The following is a 23,883-nucleotide window of genomic DNA, read 5'->3' as shown; positions in this document are numbered from 1 at the left end:
CATCTTGTTTAAGTAGGGGCCCAATACTGGACGTTGTTCTCGATTTTGATTTGGCATAGGAGAAGAAATACTTTGGGTTTCTTTCGATTTCATTTATGGCTTTTAGTTCTTCCCGCGATTCCTGACTCCTAAAGGATTCTTTTAGCTTAAGTTCGATGCTTGCTATTTCTCTGACCAGTGTCTCCCTACGCATTTCAGATATATTGACCTCTTTTAGCCGCTCTGTTATTCTTTTCCGTCGCCTGTAAAGGGAGCGCCTGTCTCTTTCTATTTTACATCTACTCCTCCTTTTTCTTAGAGGAATAAGCCTTGTGCATACATCGAGTGCCACCGAGTTAATCTGTTCTAGGCATAAGTTGGGGTCTGTGTTGCTTAGTGTATCTTCCCAGCTTATATCGGTTAGGACTTGGTTTACTTGGTCCCACTTTATGTTTTTGTTATTGAAGTTGAATTTGGTGAATGCTCCCTCGTGACTAGTCTCATTTTGTCGGTCTGGGGCTCCACGCATACATGTCTGAACCTCAATTATGTTGTGATCTGAGTATATTGTTTTTGATATGGTGACATTTCTTATCAGATCATCATTGTTAGTGAAGATGAGGTCTAGTGTATTCTCCAGTCTAGTAGGCTCTATTATTTGCTGGTTTAAATTGAATTTTGTGCAGAGATTTAAAAGCTCGTGTGAGTGTGAGTTTTCATCAGAGCTGCCTCCTGGTGTTATTACTGCAACAATATTATTTGCTATATTCCTCCATTTTAGGTGCCTTAAGTTGAAATCCCCCAGGAGCAAGATGTTGGGTGCAGGAGCTGGAAGGTTTTCCAGACAGTGGTCAATTTTTAACAGCTGTTCCTGGAATTGCTGGGATGTTGCATCCGGAGGCTTGTAGACTACCACAATGACTAGGTTTTGGTTCTCGACCTTTACTGCTAAAACTTCCACTACATCATTTGAGGCATTAAGCAGTTTTGTGCAAACAAGTGACTCTGCAATGTACAGGCCAACCCCCCCTTTTGCCTGTTCACTCTGTCACATCTGTATAGGTTGTAACCTGGGATCCATATTTTGTTGTCCAAGTGATCCTTTATGTGGGTCTCAGTGAAAGCCGCGAACATTGCCTTTGCCTCTGCAAGCAGTCCACGGATGAAAGGTATTTTGGTGTTTGTTGCTGGCTTTAGACCCTGTATATTTGCAAAGAAGAATGTTATCGGACTGGTGGTATTGTTGGTACTGGGGGGGGATTTTTTTTCCGGCATTAGTATCTGTATCTGTTGGTTTGGAGTGGAGGCCATCGACTGCGGTTCCACTCCAGGAATGACTGGAGTTGGTGTACGATTTCTGCCATTTCCTGCCAGTTTTTTTTCCTTCCTGGCACTAAAAAACCTCTCCCTCTTGAGTGGCTGTGGCTACCCAGGTTTTCCCATGGCCTGGATGTTTTGTATCTTTTTGTCCCCTTTAGATGGTATGCCTGGCAATTTAAGTTATAGCACAGTCTTTCCTGTACTGAAGAGGTACACATTTCAGGGTGAAAAAGCTTACAGGAAGGGAGTTTGCATTTTCCTGTTGTCATATGGGCATGGCATTTTCTAGGGTGGTCATAGTTCCATGTCCCATCTGTTTTTCCAGATTTCCCCTGCCAGCAGATACCAAGTGCATAGTATGTGCACAGGCTTGGTTTCCGCTTGCCTTGGGTTTCTGTGACTGTATTCCCTGTTGGTGCATGTTTCCCTGTCTTACTTCTATCCTCCCTAGCACCAACAATGGAGCTCCCACCAGTTGTTTTTGGTAATTTATCCTCACTATTGCTATTGGAGTCCTCTTGTTTGCTATTTCCTGCAGTATTTCTAGTTTGCAATATTGGTTTTATCTTATCTTTGACTACACTTGTTTCCCTACTATGGCTCCTGTCCCCTATGAGGTCATTTATATGTATTCCTTCCTGCGTATAATTCCCGACTACCTGGACAAAATCTCCAGCTTCACCATTACTGTCTCCCAGGACAGTATCTCCAGCTTCACCATTACTGTCTCCCAGGACAGCACTATCAGCCCCACATTTACTGACTACCAGGACATCACCTCCAGCCTTACAGTTTGTGACTACATGGCCAGTATCAAGGGCAGTACCATTCAGCCCAGACTTTTTATGTTCCCATCTGTTGTAGAAAGCTTCCAGGTTTTCTATGAAAGCAGCTTTGATGTTGTCCTCTTTTAATACCCTTGTGATTTTAGTCCACAGATTTTCCTCATTTGGGCATACCCAAAAACACTTCTCTGTTTTAATACTGCTTGTAGCTAGTTCTTGAATATCTGCACAAGGGGCGTGACACCAATTTCCACAAAAATGACAATTTATCCATGTGGAAGCCCGTTTGTGATTATATACACCTGGAAAATCCTAGAGGGACTAGTACCGAACTTGCACACGAAAATCACTCACTCCGAAAGCAAAAGACTTGGCAGACGATGCACCATCCCCCCAATGAAAAGCAGGGGTGTCACTAGCACGTTAAGAGACCATACAATAAGTGTCAGGGGCCCGAGACTGTTCAACTGCCTCCCAGCACACATAAGGGGGATTACCAACAGACCCCTGGCAGTCTTCAAGCTGGCACTGGACAAGCACCTAAAGTCAGTTCCTGATCAGCCGGGCTGTGGCTCGTACGTTGGTTTGCGTGCAGCCAGCAGCAACAGCCTGGTTGATCAGGTGCTGATCCACCAGGAGGCCTGGTCACAGACCGGGCCGCGGGGGCGTTGACCCCCGAAACTCTCTCCAGGTAAACTCCAGGTAAATAAACAATATTAATAACATAGAACCACGATACAGTGGACCCCCGGTTATTGGTCGTAATCCGTTCCAGAAGGTCGGCTGATAACCGAAATGGCCGATAACCGAATTAATATTTCCCATAAAAATTAATGGAAATACAATTAATCTGTTCCAAAGAAAAATATTCACAAAAAATAATTTTTTTTTTTTTTTTTTTTTAACAATTATGTAAGTATTACATACCTTTAATCGTAGGTTATCCTGGAAACCTCACATTACCTCTCTGAAGGCAACTTGTCACAGCCGGCTGAACCTTCTTAAAACCCTTGCTCATCTTTCGTGGGGAGCTGATCGTCGAACCCTCCTTCACCTACATTCCACCCTTATTTTATCGAAACTTGATTATGGTGACCAGATCTATTCAGCGGCATCTCCTGCTACTCTCTCTAGCCTTAACCCCATTCATCACCAAGGATTACGTTTATGCCTTGGTGCTTTTCGCTCTTCCCCTGTCGAAAGCCTCTATGCAGAAGCGAACGTTCCATCCTTATCCGATCGCCGTGATGCCCATTGCCTGCGCTACTATGTACGCTCTCATGATCTCCGCAATCCTTCCATTTATAGAATGGTCACTGATATTAGTAGACATTCTTTATTTGTTCGCCGCCCCTGCTTACTCCATCCCTTCTCTCTTCGCCTTCATTCGCTCTTGTCTTCTCTTCAACTACCACCTTTCTATGTACATGTAGCATCTCACTTTTCCCTACCCCCCTGGGAAGTTCCAGCTGTTCGAGTCTGTTCTTTCTCCCTCCCTTGCTCGAAAGCCCAACTGTCTACGGTCGCTTCCCGCTCTCTTTTTCTTGACCACTTTCACTCTCATTCTCATGCCATTGCTGTGTACACAGATGGCTCTAAGTCTTCTGACGGCGTAGGATTCGCAGCAGTGTTTCCGGACAGCGTCGTACAAGGGCATTTACTATCTTCGGCTAGTATTTTTACTGCTGAATTATATGCCATCCTTACAGCACTTATCCGTATTGCATCTATGCCTGTGTCATCATTTGTGGTTGTCTCAGACTCCCTTAGTGCTTTACAGGCTATACAAAAATTTGATACACCTCACCCCTTAGTCCTCCGTATCCAACTTTGGCTACGCCGCATCTTTACCAAGCATAAAGATATTGTTTTTTGTTGGGTCCCTGGTCATGTTGACGTACAGGGCAATGAACAGGCAGACACTGCTGCGCGGTCAGCAGTACATGACCTACCAGTTTCATATAGAGGTGTTCCATTTACGGACTATTTTGCTGCAATAGCTACCCACCTTCACACCCGTTGGCAACAACGTTGGTCTACTATGCTCGGCAACAAACTTCAGTCTATTAAACCGAGTATAGGTTACTGGCCGTCTTCTTATCACCAGTGTCGAGGTTGGGAGACTACTCTCTCCCGTCTTCGCATTGGCCATACTCGTCTTACTCATGGATATCTCATGGAGAGGCGTCTTGCTCCTCTCTGAGAATTGCCAAGCTCCATTATCAGTCAGCCACATTCTGTTGGACTGCCCACTTTATCAACGAGCACGCAGAATTTACCTCTGTCGTCGTCTTCGCCCCGCTGCTCTCTCTTTACCTTCCCTTCTCGCTGATGGACCCACCTTTCATCCAGACTCTCTCATTGACTTTTTGACAACGACTGACTTACTTCACAAATTCTGATACTTTCAGCCCTTTCTACTTCAATCTCTTGCTACCCTCTACCCCCGTACTATCCCCTGCCCTGCTGTTTTCTGTAACCTGCTGATCATCCCCCCTCCCTTCTGCCATCCAATTCCCTTGCTTCCTTCCCTACCCTGCAGCGCTGTATAGCCCTTGTGGCTTAGCGTTTCTTTTTTGATTATAATAATAATACATACCTTTATTGAAGGCTAATGCTGGCTTCTGGAAGATAGGGAGGAGGAAAGAGGGAGGAGTTAGTGTTTGGAAGGGAAATCCCCCTCCATAAAGACTTTAGGTAACAAAGCCTTCTCTGGGGTTACTTCCCTTCTCTCTCTTTTATTGCCACTTGGACCAGCTTGAATCACAAAATAACTGTCCAGAGTGCTCTGTTTCTGGCGTCTCTAAGATTTCCCTGAAGTGGGACAGGGTTTTGTCACTAAACATGTGACATCGTTTTTCTTGAATACTCTTGGATTTTCTGAGTGATACACTAGTAAAGGCTTCACTTTGAAATCCCCACTAGCATTACCACACAACAAAAGAGTAAGCCTGTCTTTCATAGGCTTGTGTCCTGGCATTGCCTTTTTCTCCTGGGTAATGCAGGTCCTGTTTGGCATTTTCTTCCAAAATGGGCCTGTTTCGTCACAACTGAACACTTGGTGGGGTTCGAATCCTTCAGCCTTTACATAGTCCTGGAATTTGTGAACATATTTTTCAGCTGTACATTTGCCAGAACTTGCAGCCTCACCATGCCTTACAACACTATGTATGCCACTACCCTTCTTAAATCTATCAAACCATCCTTTGCTGGCCCTAAATTCACAAACTCAGCACTTGTTCCAGGCATTTTCTTTGCAAGATCCTCATGCAACTGCTTTGCCTTCTCACAAATGATTGACTCCACAACATTGTCTCCCACTAATTCTTTTTCCTTAACCCACAATAATAACTTTTCCATCTCTTCCATTATTGGTGGACTTTGTTAGAAAAGTTGCTACTTTTGCAACATTAGCATCTTTGATTTGTTCTTTTTTGCAAGGATGGATGTAATTGTTGATTTATTCTTGCTGTACATCCTGGCAAGTGCCACCACCTTCATACCACTCTCAAACTTTTCTATCATTTCACACTTAAATTTCATGGTGTTTCTCACTTTCTTTATCACAGGAACTTTACTAGGAACTTTCTTTGGAGCCATCTTTACTTATTTCACAGTTGCACTGCAAGAAAATCCACTAAAAACAATGTCAAACAAGTGAAATGTTTGGACGTATGAGCAGAAGTTTCCTCGGTCACTATGAGGCAAAGCCAAACTGAAGTGCAAGCTGTCCCAGCCGGCAGATGGACATGTCCAAAACGGCCGATAACCGGGCGCCGAAAAACCCGCCGATAACAGAGTTGGCCGATAACTAAACTGGCCGATAACCGGGGGTCTACTGTATATATACTCTAAAATGAATAAAATAGGCCATAATATGGCAAGTGATGGCGATGCCAGCAGCGGCAGAAAGCATCTGCCATTTACTCTCCCACTCTAGTATCTTCCCAGTCAAAAACCCCACACCTAACTTGTGTTTATCTATGATTAGCGGCGCGCATAACGGAGATAAAACACCTCAATTACTGGGCGCGCTTGAGGTTCCTAAACCTGTATTCCCTGGAACGCAGGCGGGAGAGATACGTGATTATATACACCTGGAAAATCCTAGAAGGACTAGTACCGAACTTGCACACGAAAATCACTCACTACGAAAGCAAAAGACTTGGCAGACGATGCAACATCCCCCCAATGAAAAGCAGGGGTGTCACTGGCACGTTAAGAGACCATACAATAAGTGTCAGGGGCCCGAGACTGTTCAACTGCCTCCCAGCATACATAAGGGGGATTACCAACAGACCCCTGGCAGTCTTCAAGCTGGCACTGGACAAGCGCCTAAAGTCGGTTCCTGACCAGCCGGGCTGTGGCTCGTACGTTGGTTTGCGTGCAGCCAGCAGCAACAGCCTGGTTGATCAGGCTCTGATTCACCAGGAGGCCTGGTCACAGACCGGGCCGCGGGGGCGTTGACCCCCGGAACTCTCTCCAGGTAAATTCCAGGTATGTAACCACAGGTGTGGTCAAGACATGTATATACAGTGGACCCCCGAGTTTTGTGATTAATTCGTTCCAGAGGGCCTGCCGAATGGTGAAATTCACAACTGGCGAATCCATTTTCCCCATAAGAAATAATGGAAATCCAATTAATCCATTTCAAACACTCAAATGTATTAACCAAAAATATTTTTTAAAGATTAAATATATTTTTACATACAGAAAACAATGAAAAATAAATATAAAGCACTAATAAAATGAATAAATGAACATTTAACATCACACTTACCTTTATTGACTCTTGTTGGTGTATGGAAGACAGGTAGGAGGGGATAGGAAGACGAGTTTATTATGGTTCAATATGACGCTAATATCATCTCTATGGCTTATTTATATATAACAATGCATGTAATAGGACATAATAAGCAATATTAATAACATAGAAACATGATATATTATTCTAGAATGAATAAAATATGTCATAATGTATGAGAGGAGTAAGTGGTGGTGGTGTTGGGTTTATAAGGGCCACTGAGAGAAGCCATACATAGTGGTGGTGGTGGTGGCAGTAGAACCCACCACCACTATTCACACTGAAACTTTGTATGTAATTTATAAATAAGAAATATTTACATTTTAATTTATGAATAAGAAATATTTGCACTTACCTTGGAGGAGATGTTAGTTTAATTAGTTTGATGAAGGAGATGCTGGCATAGGTTTAGGGTGGTGGAAGATAGCAGGGCGGCGCATGTTTAGTGGCCCTATACACATCCAGCAACATTGGAGAGTTACTTTCATGTCATTTTTCTATCGCTTAATTGCTTCACTTACTTGTTGCACTATTAATTCTACACTTTATTACTGGCTGGCACTATAGCCTTTATCGATACTTGCTATGTTAGTATCGTACGTATCACTGAATCACTGCAGAAGGCACATTCTTCCCTCTCTCTTCTTCCTCCACTTTGCTACGAGTTTTTTCTTGAATTCTATTGTGTTTCTTTTCTTCTTTAGCAAAAGGCTGGCACTAGGAGCTTTCTTTGGGCCCATGGTGGCTTATTTAGCAGTTGCAAGCACAAAAAAAAAATGGATTATTATGAAATGTATCATATGAACCCGTGGGGTGATGGTCACTCGCTGGTAAACAATGGCACACTGAGTGTGAATGGTGCAGGAGACTGGCTTTGTGTGCACGCTAACGGTGGACATGTACCGGACAGTCGCCGAATCATGAGGCTAATCACGAATCGTGAAGCTAAATTTTGGCAAACAAAGTTTCCGAAAATCGGATTTCACGAAAGTCACAGCCGCCGAACGGCGGGGGTCCACTGTATAGGTGAAGACATAATCACTGTGACCACAGTGGTGGTGGTGGTGGTGGTGGCGGCGGCCAGCTGCCTTCTTCGTTTCTCTAGGTTTTTTTCATAGTTTCTAATCGCTTCCTGAGCTTCTTGCTGATTGTACGCGAATACTGTCTCTTTGGGAGAAGCATTATGTAAGAAATTTATACAATATAAGACGAAATTATGCATCCCAAGGGTCTGCTGCGGTCACTCAGAGCGGCACACCTCCTCTTCCTTTTGACCCTTGGTTGGCACTGAGATAGCCGTGGTCTCGCAGTACATATAGCCACCCAGAGGGTTACCAATTTGTATTTTGAAGCATTTGGCACAAAAATATGAAAAAAAAAATTATGAAAAATGTCTAAAAATGACAACATATTATTATTATTATTACTGTTGTATTATTATTTTTTTTTTTAACACACTGGCGGATTCCCACCAAGGCAGGGTGGCCCAAAAAAGAAAAACTTTCACCATCATTCACTCCATCACTGTCTTGCCAGAAGGGTGCTTTACACTACAGTTTTTAAACTGCAACATTAACACCCCTCCTTCAGAGTGCAGGCACTGTACTTCCCATCTCCAGGACTCAAGTCCGGCTTGCCGGTTTCCCTGAATCCCTTCATAAATGTTACTTTGCTCACACTCCAACAGCAAGTCAAGTATTAAAAACCATTTGTCTCCATTCACTCCTATCAAACACGCTCACGCATGCCTGCTGGAAGTCCAAGCCCCTCGCACACAAAACCTCCTGTTATAATTATTATTATTGTTCTTAGTATGTCCGTATTATTATAATTATTATTATTATTATTAATTTAGGGAACTGGAGCACAGATCCAACTCCCTAGATCAAGAGCCCATCACCACGTACATACTACTACTAATAATTATTATAACAATAATAATAATAATTCAATATAATAATAACAGTAATTAGAAACTTCAAAAGGCTGCCAGTAGTTGGTGCCACCATCAGTAAAACATTGGTAACCACTACTAGTACACTTTTCACCTGTCTAGACTTACTAGTGTATTAGTATTAGGTTAAGTCTGCCTGAAATGCCTCGGCATGATAGTGGCTTTCTTTGCTCCACTCATACTATGATGTGTAAACACACATCATAACCTTTGCAAAGAAATAAATATTTAATTTATGGTATTTATTTAAGAAACCTCCCTTGAGGGGGAAGTTCGCATCCTGAAATTTCGTTCGTATCCAGAAGCAAAAAAGCGACTGAACAACTGTTTGTATCCTGAAAAATTCGCATGGTGGGGCATTCGTAAGCCAAGATTCCACTGTATTTCTTTTGGTGCCAAGTTTCTTGTTGTTAAATCTTATCATTCATTTCAGTGGGTATCTGATATGGTAAGCAGATGATCTGTAGATCAGTTGCTAGCACACTCAGCTTACACATTGAGGTCCGTGGTTCAATCCCCAGTACGAGTGGAAATATTGGGTGTGTTTCCGTAAGGCATCTGCTGTCTCTCTTCACCTAGCAGCAAGTAGGTACCTGGGTGTTAGCTGACTGGTGTGGGTTGCATCTTGGGGACAATATTAATCCTTTGACTGTTGCAGGCCCCTTTCTGAAACTGTCATTCTGTGTCGCAAAATATTTGAAAAAAAAAAAAATTCTTACCACAATGTTAGGATTATTTTACTAAGTGTTTTAAGCCTAAAAAAAATTTTTGCCATCAGTACTTACCGAGATATAGAGGCGCAAAGTTGGCAGAAAATGAGCAGCGTATGGCAACAGCGGCGAATGCCGCCCACCTGGTATTCTTTTATTTACTCCAATTCAAAGGTTTCTTGTATTTTCCAATATTTTTCTCTTCTAAGTAACTTATGTGGCCTGTGAGACCAAAGTAAGGTGCATTGTTCAAATATACACTGATTGTTTACAACACAGTAACTGAACAAACATTATCACTATTAGATTGTGTATAAAACTTGTTTACACAAACAAACAACACAAAACATTGTTTATTACTATTGTTCCATAATATATATACATATGTACAGTCACTGAACACTTTCCTAGAACTGCTGCAGCTTGTGGAACTCTTGGAAACATGGGTATATGCAGAGTGGTACTTGACACTCCTCACACATCAAACGAGTGTCTGCGTGTTTGTGGGCATTTTATGGCATGTCCACATACAAAACACCTCTTCTGAGCACTTTTCTTGAAAGCAGTAGGAGGTAGTTGTATGGGGTAGTGATCACCAGGCCTCAAACGAGATGGCATGTATTGGTAATTTTGTGGGCACTGGTCTATTGCAGGTGTTGCTCCTTGGTACTTGACGATTATTTGTCTGATGACTGACAAACAAAATTCACCATATTTTGGTTTGTTGTTGGTCCTCAACTTGTATATGTTATAAGCATGTAGCATGGAAATATCAAGAAGATGGAAAAAAAGTTTTATATACTACTTATAACTCTTGCGTACACAGTCAGCAAACCCAATCTGCATGTCACATTTATCCACTAAGCACATATCGAGGTTGTAGTCCATGACAGCTGCAGGTTTTAGAATGGGTTCATTGGTCTCTCTATTGTGTCTGCCATTTCATTTCGGTGAACTGATGTCAAGAATGTGACATCACGTTTGTCATGCCACCGAAATGCCATGATGTCATTGGCAACAAAAGCCTGCACCTCACCTCTGCGAGTGCCAGCGTGGAACCTTGGCATATGCTTACGATTACCACCTCTTCAAGGGGGCTCCTTGGCGTGGTGAAGAGGCTCTTGGTCTGAGGAATTAGACCTGTTGGTCTCCTTCCTCAGACCGAACCTAATTACCCCCGAATCCCCCCTTCCCTATCCGATCCTCCTCTTTTTCCTTTCCTTCTCCTCCTCCCCACCCCTCCCTTTTGCCCTTCCTTTTTTGGCCTTTGGGATTTTTCCCACAGGCGCGCTAGTTCCTAGGTATGGGAAAGGGTACCGGGGTCCATCCCATTCCGTTGAGGTTCTTGGTGGTGGCGTAGTTTGCTGTGGAATCTGGATCGCCTGGGGATGTCCCGATCCCTCTCCGGTATCCCGGAGGGTGGCTTTGGGTGTCTTTTGGGCGACGAGTGTTTCTCTGGAAGCCACCTTTCAGATTCCGGGGGTGGTGGCTGAAGGAGGTATGCTTTGTGGTGGATATCTGGCCGCTCTCTCTTTTGTCCACCGTGGTAGCTCGGCAGATGTGAGGTTGCTATCCCGGATTGCTGGTTTACTGGCATGAAGGGTAGGGTATGGCATGGGTTCCATGCTGCATCTGTGCTACTTGCAGTGCTGAGGTTCTCTTGGGCGCGGAGGGAGATTTCTGGCCCTTTCATTCCTCCTAGGACCTATCTCTCCTCGGTCCCCCCTTTTTTTATTCTTATTTTCTTCTTTCTTTTTTTTTCTTAACCCTTTGACTGTTTACGCCGTATATATACGTCTTATGCGCCACTGTTTCTGACGTATTTATACACATAAATTCTAGCGGCTTCAAATCAAGCAGGAGAAAGCTGGTAGGCCCACATGTGAGAGAATGGGTCTCCATGGTCAGTGTGCATCATATAAAAAAATCGGGGAGCCAGTGGTGCATTTTGGGAATGCCATTTCAGTTGTCCTTTTTCAGCATGTCTAGCGGTAAGAAATATGTGATTCCCCAGCAAATCTGGGACTCTTCTCTTCCCAAGTGATGCTCTAACACAGATGGAAGTGTCAGTGAAGATCAAATTCATGATTTGGAGGAGTTTGAGACCAAAAGCAATGGAGGAGGAGGAGGAAGAAGAGGAGGAGGAGGAGGGGAGGAGGAGGAGGAGGATGAGGAGGAGGGGAGGAAGAGGAGGAGGAGGAGGAGGAAGAGGAAGAGGAGGAGGAAGAGGAAGAGGAGGAGGAAGAGGAAGAGGAGGAGGAGGAGGAGGAGGAAGAAGAAGAAGATGTAATAATATTGTTCCATTGAAGCAAGGAAAAAAAAAAGTCCACCCCATGACAGTGACAAGATAAGGGGAAATAACATCTGATAAGAGCTGACTTTGATGAGCGTAAATGAGGGTGGAGCTGATAAGAAAAGATTAGATGAACATCGCCCTCCCTTTGTTTTTGCTGGTACACAAACATTTCTGTCTGTCTATTTGTCTGTCTGTCAAGCTCCATCTAGCTCTCTGTCTCAGAGAGCCACAAGACTGTGTCATCAGGAAAGTAGGATGGAAGGAATGATGACACACGACCATTTACCTAGGATAACTACATAACACAACTGCCTGCTAATACTTTGCAGAAAACTGCTCAGAGAAGGTGTTTTGTCTTTGCACATAAAAAAAAAAGTCCACAAAAATGCACACACACTGGTTTTATGTGTGAGAGTGTAAAACACCACTGTGTATAACACCATGTTTTATGTGTGAGAGTGTAAAACACCATTGTGTATGACACCATGTTTTATGTGTGAGAGTGTAAAACACCATTGTGTATGACACCATGTTTCAGAGAGTTCCACAAGCTGCAGAACTTCTAGGAATATGTCCAGTGACTATATATTGGTATATATATTATAGAACAATAGTAATAAAAAAATTTTTGTAATTGTTTTTATAAACAAGTTTTGTAAACAATATATTGATAATTATGTTTGTGTGCTTATTGTGTTGTATACAACGAGTGTATATGTGTACATTGCACCTTACTTTGGTCTCATAGGCCACATAAGTTATGTGAAAAAATAAAATAGTGAATAAAACAACAAACCTTCAAATACAAGTAAACTAAAGTTTACCTGGTGAGCGGCAGTCGCTGCTGTTGCCATACGTGGCTCATTTTCTGCAAACTTCACAACTCTATATCTCGGTAAGTACTGATGGCAAAAATTTTTTTTTGACCAAAACACTCAGAAAAATAATCTTAACATTTTCATAAGAAAAAATAATATTTTTTTTTTTTTCGAATATTTGGCGACATAGAATGACAGTTTCAGAGAGGGGCCTGAAACAGTCAAAGGGTTAAAAACAAAAAGAAAGAAGTAACCTAACCATGGAGTACCCGATCCATGACCCCGCTACCCCCAGGTCCCTTATTGTTACTGCACCCCGTTCTGACCTCACCTCATCTTTTGGTCACTCTTCGGACATTCCTAAGGCCCCTGTACCTCTTGCTGGTGCTGTTTCGTCACCCGCTTTAGGTGCCGGGGTTTCGACTGACTCCTTCGATTTGTCTGACCTCTGCTCTCCTTTGACTATGCTTCCGGCCTCTCCCTCTATGGTGCAACGATTTTCGAATCACCAGCCTGTCCCACGTCGGACCGACTCTGGTCCCACTTCTAAACACCAACGACAATCTCCTGATGATGTTACTTCGATACCTTCCCATTCTACTCGGCAAAGGCCGACACGTCATGCACTCCCTCTCCACACTCCGTTTCGGTCCACACAATGGACTAAATTCTTTACTTTAAGACCGACTTCTTCTACTGCCTATCTTTCTGACCATAGTATTGGCAAAGCACTCCTACGCCACGTTGGTGGAGATATTTCCTTTCATGCTCTTAAGAGTGGTACGCGTATCATCACATTCCAGAATTCTACCCAAGCTCATGATCTTTCTCTTCTTTCACATATCGATACTATTCCTATCACTATCGAAAAACATCATTCCCTCAATTCTTGTAGTGGTACTGTTATTCTGCCCCATACCATAGTCCAACAGAATTTCCAGACATGTGGCAATGACGTTCTTGAACAATTGGAACTCCAAGATCTCCCAATTCTCAAGGTAGACACTTATGTTCTTCCTGCCCTCGGGCGAAGATGATACCCATGCAATGTGGCTCGTTTAACTTTTGACAGCTGTGAACTCCCATCCTCTGTTTATGTAGCAGGACATCAGTTACAAGTTCGGAAGGTGATCCCTACACCGCAACAGTGTAGGAATTGCTGGCGATTTGGCCACCCAGCAAAATATTGCAGATGTATAGCCGAATGCCCAGTCTGTAGTGCCGGTGACCATTCTAATACGTCTTGCAGTTGAACTCCCTCTTGCCTTAATTGTCATGAGGCTCACCCTTCGTACTCTCGCCGTTGCCAGGTCTACTTAAATGAGCGGGAAATTCGTTGCCTCAAAGAGGCAGGTCTCCCTTATGCTATGGCAGTTTCTCATCTCCGCCTCCAAGGGAGACTACCCCGTGTTTCTTATTCTCGTGTATCAAAACGTCCCCCCACTTCTGGGGTCCCATCTTCTGCAGCCTCCTCTGCGGTTGCCAGTCCCATAGTCACTCCTGTATCTAATTCTTTTGCTGTCTTGGGCTCAGACGTCCCTACTTCAACACCTCAGTCTATCCTCACTTCTTCGTGTTCTCCCTCACAAACCCCGGTATTGACAAGTCCTCATACGACACCTCCTCCCAATCGTCCCTCTACTTCTCAGAGGTCCAATAAATCTCCTTTAACCCCTCCTTCCCTTTATCCACCTCCACATTTTACCCTCCCAGTCTCTGTACCTGGGTCTTCCCCTTTCTCTGGCTCTGTTACAAGCGTGGAGGTTCCTCCTCTGCATACTGTGCCTTCCTTCCCTGTCCCCTCCCAAATTTCTTCCTCTTCTGCCACCTCCCAGGTTTCTGCCTCTTCTGTCCCCTCCTACACTTCTCCAGTTCCCTCCACCCTTTCGCACCCCCCTACCATGGTACAGTCCATTACATTTCCGATCTTTACTCAAACTCCTCCTCCTTCCATCTCCAATATTGTCTCCCATACGACGTCTCTGAACTCTGAAACACTTGAAGCAATCTCTGAATATATTGCAGAGACCAAACCATCAATGGACACTGATCCACCCTCTGTTCCTTCTCTTTCCTCTTCTCCATCTGCGCAACTCCTTTCTTCACAGTGCACTGTTCCTTCGCTGCTTGAAAGTTTTCCTTTGCCACCGCATGTGGACTTTTCTAACCCCTCTAGTCCATAGGTACCCTTACCTGCGGACTTCAGGTATCTTTATCGTTGCCAATCATGGCCTATTTACAGTGAAATATACGCAGCCTCAGGGGTAATCGGGGTGAGCTTCAGATGTTGCTCTCCAAGTTTTCCACTGTCGGTGTTTGCTTACAGGAACCAAAATTACACTCTGCTGTTATCTATCCCATCTCAGGCTATAATTTATTGTATTCTTCAGATCCTTTTCCTGACGGGACCTTTAATGAAAGTGCCCTTCTTCTACGCACTGATATTCCATACCATCAACTATTTGTTCATACTTCGCTGCATTACACAGCAGCCCGTATCCACTTGCATAGGTGGTATACACTGTTCTTTGTATCTCTCTCCTTCTCGGGCATTATCTATCCCGGATATTGCCTTTCTTATTTCACCATTACCGCCACCACTTCTGTTACTTGGCGATTTTAATGCCCATCATTTCCTCTGGGGGGGGTCTCATTGTGATTCCCGTGGCATTCAGTTAGAGGCTTTATTTGCTACCCACCCCCTCCATGTTTTAAATACAGGTACTCGCACCCATTTTGATCCTTGGACTTATACTCTCTCTTGCATCGATCTCTCAGTCTGTTCTTCCTCTGCCGCATTATACTTCACTTGGTCTGTTCTCCCGGATTTACATGACAGCGATCATTTCCCAATCATTCTTACTTTCTCTTCATATTCACCACCTCTTCATAACCCACGCTGGCAATTTGATCAAGCAAATTGGAACCTTTACTCACAACTAACTGTTTTTAGTGAGGTTCCTTCTTTGTCCTCCATTGATGAGCTTTTACACCTCTTCTCGTCCTCCGTTTTAACCACAGCTTCTCATTCTGTACCCCAAACTTCGGGCAGCCATTCTCAGAAATGCATGCCTTGGTGGTCTCCTGCTTGTGCTTGTGCAGTACGTTTGAAACGCTCTGCGTGGGGCAGGTACTGGTACAGTAGAACCACAGAGAGACTTCTTGATTTTAAGCAGAAGCATGCGATCGCTCGCCGTGTCATCCATGACGCTAAACGCACTTGCTGGCGAGATTATGTCTCCACCATCACCTCTGCTTCCTGTATGAGTGCAGTCTGGAAAAAAGTACAAAAACTGAGTGGTAAATATTCTCCTGACCCGGCTCCTGTTCTGCGGGTTGCTGGTGTTGATATAGCAAACCCACTAGATGTTGCCAATGAAATTGGCAATCATCTGGTCCGTATTTCTCAGGGGCTCCATCTATGTCCCTCGTTTCTTTCCTCAAAGTCTCCCAGAGAGTTAGCACCCTTGGACTTTTCTTCTCTCAGAGAGGAACAGTATAATGTGCCTTTTACACTTCAGGAACTGGAGCAACACTCTCAGCTTGCCGATCATCGGCAGCTGGGCCCGACGACATTCATATTCGTATGCTACAACATTTACATCAGTCAGCCCTTGCAGTCCTATTATGCCTTTTCAATCTTATTTGGTCACAAGGAGTTCTTCCACAGCTGTGGAAATCTGCCATTGTTCTCCCTTTCCACAAACCGGGTAGTACTACTGGACATGAAGCCTCCCACTATCGTCCCATTGCTCTTACCAGTACAGTTTACAAAGTGATGGAACACTTGGTAAATAGACGTTTAGTGTGGTATTTAGAGACACACAACAGTCTCTCCACTCGTCAATATGGCTTTCGTAAGGGCCGTTCTACCATAGACCCCTTACTACGCTTGTATACGCATGTTTGTAATGCTTTTGCGAATAACCACTCGGTTATTGCCATATTTTTTGACCTTGAGAAGGCATATGACACAACTTGGAGGTATAATATTTTGGCCCAAGCCCACTCCTTAGGCCTCCGAGGCAATCTACCATCCTTCCTTAAGAACTTCTTAACTGACAGACATTTCTGTGTTCGGGTTAATAATGTGCTCTCCCCAGACTTTATCCAAGCTGAAGGTGTCCCCCAGGGATGTGTTCTGAGCACAACACTTTTTCTCCTTGCTATAAATGATTTGGCCTCTAGTCTTCCATCCAATATTTGGTCATCACTCTATGTTGATGACTTCGCTATTGCCTGTGCAGGCGCTGACTGTCACCTCATTACAGTTTCTCTCCAGCACGTGGTCGACCGTGTTTCCAGTTGGGCCGCCACACATGGGTTTAAATTTTCCAGTACCAAAACTCGCCAAATTACTTTCACTAGATGCTCTGTCATCTCCGATCATCCTTTGTACCCCTATGGCTCTCGTATCCCTGAACATGATACAGTCAGGTTTCTAGGCCTCCTCTTTGACTGTAGGTTATCCTGATACAGTCAGGTTTCTAGGCCTCCTCTTTGACCGTAGGTTATCCTGGAAACCTCACATTACCTCTCTGAAGGCAACTTGTCACAGCCGGCTGAACCTTCTTAAAACCCTTGCTCATCTTTCATGGGGAGCTGATCGTCGAACTCTCCTTCGCCTACATTCCACCCTCATTTTATCGAAACTTGAATATGGTGACCAGATCTATTCAGCGGCCTCTCCTGCTACTCTCTCTAGCCTTAACCCCATTCATCACCAAGGATTATGTTTATGCCTTGGTGCTTTTTGCTCTTCCCCTGTTGAGAGCCTCTATGCAGAAGTGAACGTTCCATCCTTATCCGATTGCCGTGATGCTCATTGCCTTCGCTACTCATGATCTCCGCAATTCTTCCATTTATAGAATGGTCGCCGATATTAGTAGACATTATTTGTTTGCTCCGTCCCTTCTCTCTTTGCCTACATTCGCTCTTGTCTTCTCTTCAATTACCACCTTTCTATGTTCATATAGCATCTCACTTTTTCTCTACCCCCCTGGGAAGTTCCAGCTGTTCGAGTCTGTTCTTTCTCACTCCCTTGCTCGAAAGCCCAACTGTCTACGGTAGCTTCCCGCTCTCTTTTTCTTGACCACTTCCACTCATTCTCATGCCATTGCAGTGTACACAGATGGCTCTAAGTCTTCTGATGGCGTAGGATTTGCAGCAGTGTTTCTGGACAGCGTCATACGAGGGCATTTACTATCTTCAGCTAGTATTTTTACTGCTGAATTTTATGCCATTCTTGCAGCACTTATCCGTATTGCATCTATGCCTGTGTCATCATTTGTGGTTGTCTCAGACTCCCTTAGTGCTTTCGAGGCTATACAGAAATTTGATACACCTCACCCCTTAGTCCTCCATATCCAACTGGCTACGCCGCATCTCAACCAAGCATAAAGATATTGTTTTTTGTTGGGCCCTTGGTCATGTTGATGTACAGGGCAATGAACAGGCAGACACTGCTGCGCGGTCAGCAGTACATGACCTACCAGTTTCATATAGAGGTGTTCCATTTACGGACTATTTTGCTGCAATAGCTACCCACCTTCACACCCGTTGGCAACAACGTTGGTCTACTTTGCTCGGTAACAAACTTTAATCTATTAAACCGAGTATAGGTTACTGGCCGTCTTCTTGTCACCAGTGTCGAGGTTGGGAGACTACTCTCTCCCATCTTCGCATTGGCCATACTCGTCTTATTCGTGGATATCTCATGGAGAGGCGCCCTGCTCCTCTCTGTGAGAATTGTCAGGTTCCATTATCGGTCAGCCACATTCTATTAGACTGCCCACTTTATCAATGAGCACGCAGAATATACCTCCAACGTCGTCTTCGCTCCACTACTCTCTCTCTTTACCTTCCCTTCTCGCTGATGGACCCACCTTTCATCCGGACTCTCTCATTGACTTTTTGACAACAACTGACTTACTTCACAAACTCTGATGATACCTTCAGCCCTTTCTACATCAATCTCTTGCTGACCTCTACCCCTGCACTATCCCCTGCCCTGCTGTTTTCTGTAAGCTACTGATCATCCCTTCCCCCTTCTGCCGCCCAATACTGTGTATTACTGCCAGTGTACACTGATATCCAAAACGAGACCACTTTTGCAATCACACAGTACAAATAACTTTATACGAAAGCATCTTTTGCTCGGTATATACTGCTTGAATGAGAGTCTTCCTTTGAATAAAATCAAAGACTCGTCTATAACAAGCTTCCTGAAGGGATAAAAATACATGCAACACTTTTGTTTCAGGTACATGAAGATGAAATTAATACACCTACATAAACACACTTCTGATCTTATATAACCTGTTGCTTCTGTCAGGCCTTTTGTCTGAAAGGTGTAACATACATAACAGTATCAAAAAGCGATTCACACCTATAATGTCACTAAAACCTGGGGTTGAAATCAGGCATTCTGTTGACCAGTATGTGGTGACAGTGTGCTTATACACATGTGGCATAAGCATTATTGTGGCAAAGAACAGGTACATCTCTGCCACAGTTGTGTCCTTCCACTGGTGTAGCTGTGATCTTGGTGAAAGAATTGTATTTGCCATGGTGTACTCACAGTATGTGTTGGTTTCCCTGACAATGTCCATCAGGGGTTCATCAAAGAATAACCGAAAGCATTCTAGTTCAGTGGCATTGTTCCCAAGTGTACATGATGGTCGTATTCCACTTCGTGTTTCATCAAAGTCATGGGGATTGGGAATAAAATCGTCACCTTGCTGCCAATCCCAGATGCGGTCTGCTGGTGGGTTCTGGATATTGAAACGTGGTTGTGGTTGTGGTTGTGCAGGTTGTGGGAGTGTGGGGTTGGGTGAGGCTGGTTGTAGTTGTGCAGAGTCAGCAGCGTTGGTAGTAGCGTGGCCTGCTGCTGGTGCCACATGGCTCATGCCACCATCACTATCACCACCACCACCTGTTGCCTCACTCACATCATTCATACCCATCGTAACAATATCATCATCTTCACTATCAGATCGTGGTGTAGGGCCACAGGATGTGCTCCGAGATTTACTCCTTCCCCTTGGAACAGCATATGACACACTACCAGACGGCATGCTACATCATATATACTGCCACTTCACTGGGGAATATTCACCCTCACTGTTGCAACTAGAACTGCTTTCAATAGCTTTGAAATCACTATCATTATCACTTTCACTGCTCACATCTGAGTCTTGTATGCGGGCAAATAGTTTCCTCTTTTGTCCTGGTACAGGTGAATGTGAATGAGCCGGCCCAGCACCAGAGGTGGAAGGTTGTGGGTCATCTGGGTTTTCATCACCAATTACATTATCCTGGGCACTGTTTTCAGTCACACCCACTTGAAAACCATGGAATTCACTTTCACTGACATTTCCATCACTGTTAGAGCTATCACTTGGGAACAAAAGACCTCCAATCTGCCAAGGAGTGAGGTACTTCTTACCGCGAGGCATGGTGAAAATGGACTACCAAGATGGCATTCCCACAATGCACCACTGAGTCCCAGAATTTTTTTCACAGGGTGCACACCCACCACTGAGACCCATTCTCTCTCATGTAGGCCTACCAGCTTTCTCCCGCTTGATTTGAAGCCGCAAAAAAATTACGCGTATTAATACGTCCGAAACAGTGGCGTGTAAGACTTATATATACAGTGGAACCTCAAATATCGAACTTTCTTTGTTTCAGACGGCTGTTCGAGTGCCGTTTCTGAATGAATTTATTCCTATCAGGAATAATGTAAATTAGATCAGTTCATTTCAGACCCTCAAAAATACACTTATAAAAGTACTTATAAAAATACACTTACATAATTGGTTGAGTTGGGAGGAGTTCGATATTTGAGGTTCCACTGTACGACCGAAACAGTCAAAGGGTTAACCTCTGTTGCCTGAAATGCTCTGCATAAGCAGGAGTTTTCTGTATAGTGTCATTGATGTCAGGTCTGTATAAGTTGTATCATGCACATTTATATGTACATGATACAACTTATACAGTATGTAAGGTTCCAGGCTACTGTAAATTGAAAAATTGAAAAATTGCTGTAAAGCAAATCATAACATTTTACTTTCAAATGTATATAAAAGCCTGATTAAGTGAGCAATAGAGTTAGGCCTAAAAAATGCATATATGTACAGTACATGCATTACTTACCTTAAAATATTTTCATCCTTATAGTGAGTGGTGAATATATTTATTGTAAGAAGTCTGAATAAATGAAGAATAGGTATAATTGAAAACTGCTGCATTAGCAAAATGCTGTAAAGTGGGGCCCACCTGTCCTTGTAGAAATAAAGATTATTATTGTAATTTTTACAAGTATACAATGGGTAGGCTCCACTTTACAGCATTTTGCTGATGCAGTGGTTTTCTATTACTACTTATTCTTCATTTATTCAGACTTCCTATAATAAATATATTCACCACTCATTATAAGTTAAGGATGAAAATATTTTAAGGCAAGTGATGCATGTACTGTATATGCATTTTTTAAGCCTAAGCCTTACCTCCATAATGGGAAAATTTATGGAATCAATAATTGCCAAAACCATTCGTAGCCATCTTGATAGGCATAAATTGATTAATGAATCTCAAAACGGTTTTACAAAGGGGCGTTCCTGTCTTACAAATTTACTAACTTTTGTCACTAAGTGTTTGAGGAGGTAGATCATGGTAATGAATATGATATTGTGTATATAGACTTCAGTAAGGCTCTTGATAGAGTTCCACATCAGAGGCCATTGAGGAAACTTAAGGCACACAGAATAAGAGGAGAATTTTTATCCTGGGTAGAGGCATGGTTGACATTTGTCAAAAGCAGAGAGTTTGCATAAATGGGGAGAAATCAGAAGGGGGGTGCAGCGCTGTATAGCCTTTGTGGTTTAGCGCTTCTTTATTATAATAATCAGAATGGGGGCACGTCACAAACGGTGTTCCGCAGGGGTCAGTGTTGTGCCTGTTGTTGTTCACAATTTACATAAACGACATAGATGAGGGAATAAATAGCAACATAAGCAAATTTACTGATGACACCAAAATAGGCCATCCAATTCATTCTAATGAGGACACTAGAGCACTCCAGGATGATTTGACTAGACTGATGCAATGGTTGAAGAAGTGCCAGATGCAGTTTAATATAAACAAATGCAAAGTTCTAAATGTTGAACAGGAAAATAACCATGCCACATATAATGTAATCTTAATACTTCTGACTGCAAAAATGATTTAGGAGTTCTGGTTAGCAGTAATCTAAAACCAAGACAACAGTGCATTAATGTTTGCAATAAAGCTAACAGAATCCTTGGCTTCATATCTAGAAGTATAAATAATAGAAGTCCTCAGGTTGTTCTTCTACTCTATATATCCTTGGTTAGGCCTCATTTAGATCATGCTGCACAGTTCTGGTCACCATATTACAGAATGGATATAAATGCACTGGAAAATGTACAGGAGGATGACGAAGTTGATCCCATATATCAGAAATCTTCCCTGTGAGGATAGACTGAGGGCCCTGAATCTGCACTCTCTAGAAAAGCGTAGAATTAGGGGAACCTCTTCAAGGGGGGCTCCTTGGCGTGGTGAAGAGGCTCTTGGTCTGAGGAATTAGACCTATCGGTCTTCTTCCTCAGACCGAATAACCACTCGGTTATTGCCATATTTTTTGACCTTGAGAAGGCATATGACACAACTTGGAGGTATAATATTTTGGCCCAAGTCCACTCCTTAGGCCTCCGAGGCAATCTACCATCCTTCCTTAAGAACTTTTTAACTGACAGACATTTCCGTGTTCGGGTTAATAATGTGCTCTCCCCAGACTTTATCCAAGCTGAAGGTGTCCCCCAGGGATGTGTTCTGAGCACAACACTTTTTCTTTTTGCTATAAATGATTTGGCCTCTAGTCTTCCATCCAATATTTGGTCATCACTGTATGTTGATGACTTCGCTATTGCCTGTGCAGGCGCTGACTGTCACCTCATTACAGTTTCTCTCCAGCATGTGGTCGACCGTGTTTCCAGTTGGGCCGCCACACATGGGTTTAAATTTTCCAGTACCAAAACTCGCCAAATTACTTTCACTAGATGCTCTGTCATCTCCGATCATCCTTTGTACCTCTATGGCTCTCGTATCCCTGAACATGATACAGTCAGGTTTCTAGGCCTCCTCTTTGACCGTAGGTTATCCTGATACAGTCAGGTTTCTAGGCCTCCTCTTTGACAGTAGGTTATCCTGGAAACCTCACATTACCTCTCTGAAGGCAACTTGTCACAGCCGGCTGAACCTTCTTAAAACCCTTGCTCATCTTTCATGGGGAGCTGATCGTCGAACTCTCCTTCGCCTACATTCCACCCTCATTTTATCGAAACTTGATTATGGTGACCAGATCTATTCAGCGGCCTCTCCTGCTACTCTCTCTAGCCTTAACCCCATTCATCACCAAGGATTATGTTTATGCCTTGGTGCTTTTTGCTCTTCCCCTGTTGAGAGCCTCTATGCAGAAGTGAACGTTCCATCCTTATCCGATTGCCGTGATGCCCATTGCCTTCGCTACTCATGATCTTCGCAATTCTTCCATTTATAGAATGGTCGCCGATATTAGTAGACATTATTTGTTTGCTCAGTCCCTTCTCTCTTTGCCTACATTCCCTCTTGTCTTCTCTTCAATTACCACCTTTCTATGTTCATATAGCATCTCACTTTTTCCCTACCCCCCTGGGAAGTTCCAGCTGTTCGAGTCTGTTCTTTCTCACTCCCTTGCTCGAAAGCCCAACTGTCTACGGTAGCTTCTCGCTCTCTTTTTCTTGACCACTTCCACTCATTCTCATGCCATTGCAGTGTACACAGATGGCTCTAAGTCTTCTGATGGCGTAGGATTTGCAGCAGTGTTTCTGGACAGCGTCATACGAGGGCATTTACTATCTTCAGCTAGTATTTTTACTGCTGAATTTTATGCCATTCTTGCAGCACTTATCCGTATTGCATCTATGCCTGTGTCATCATTTGTGGTTGTCTCAGACTCCCTTAGTGCTTTCCAGGCTATACAGAAATTTGATACACCTCACCCCTTAGTCCTCCATATCCACCTTTGGCTACGCCGCATCTCAACCAAGCATAAAGATATTGTTTTTTGTTGGGTCCTTGGTCATGTTGATGTACAGGGCAATGAACAGGCAGACACTGCTGCACGGTCAGCAGTACATGACCTACCAGTTTCAT

The 23,883-nt window shown here is 43.6% G+C and overlaps 1 protein-coding gene across 10 annotated transcripts in view; it reads left to right on the top strand.

Annotated features, from left to right (window-relative positions):
• The window catches only part of LOC128684500 (zinc finger protein 84), a 50,964-nt gene that overhangs the window by 12,151 nt on the left and 14,930 nt on the right, over window positions 1-23,883 (top strand). Inside the window, exon 3 of one of the 10 annotated variants that reach the window (XM_053770714.2) lies at window positions 9,276-9,427. The exons of the other annotated variants lie outside the window; for them this stretch is intronic. The gene's annotated coding sequence lies outside the window, so the exon portion shown is untranslated. The remainder of the gene's footprint in view (window positions 1-9,275; window positions 9,428-23,883) is intronic. 10 annotated transcript variants of the gene reach the window in all.

The sequence above is a fragment of the Cherax quadricarinatus genome, chromosome 4 (genome assembly GCF_038502225.1).
Source record: "Cherax quadricarinatus isolate ZL_2023a chromosome 4, ASM3850222v1, whole genome shotgun sequence".
Taxonomy (NCBI): Eukaryota; Metazoa; Arthropoda; class Malacostraca; order Decapoda; family Parastacidae; genus Cherax; species Cherax quadricarinatus.
Note: the sequence above shows the minus strand (reverse complement) of the source record. Positions and strands in the feature narration are given on the sequence as shown.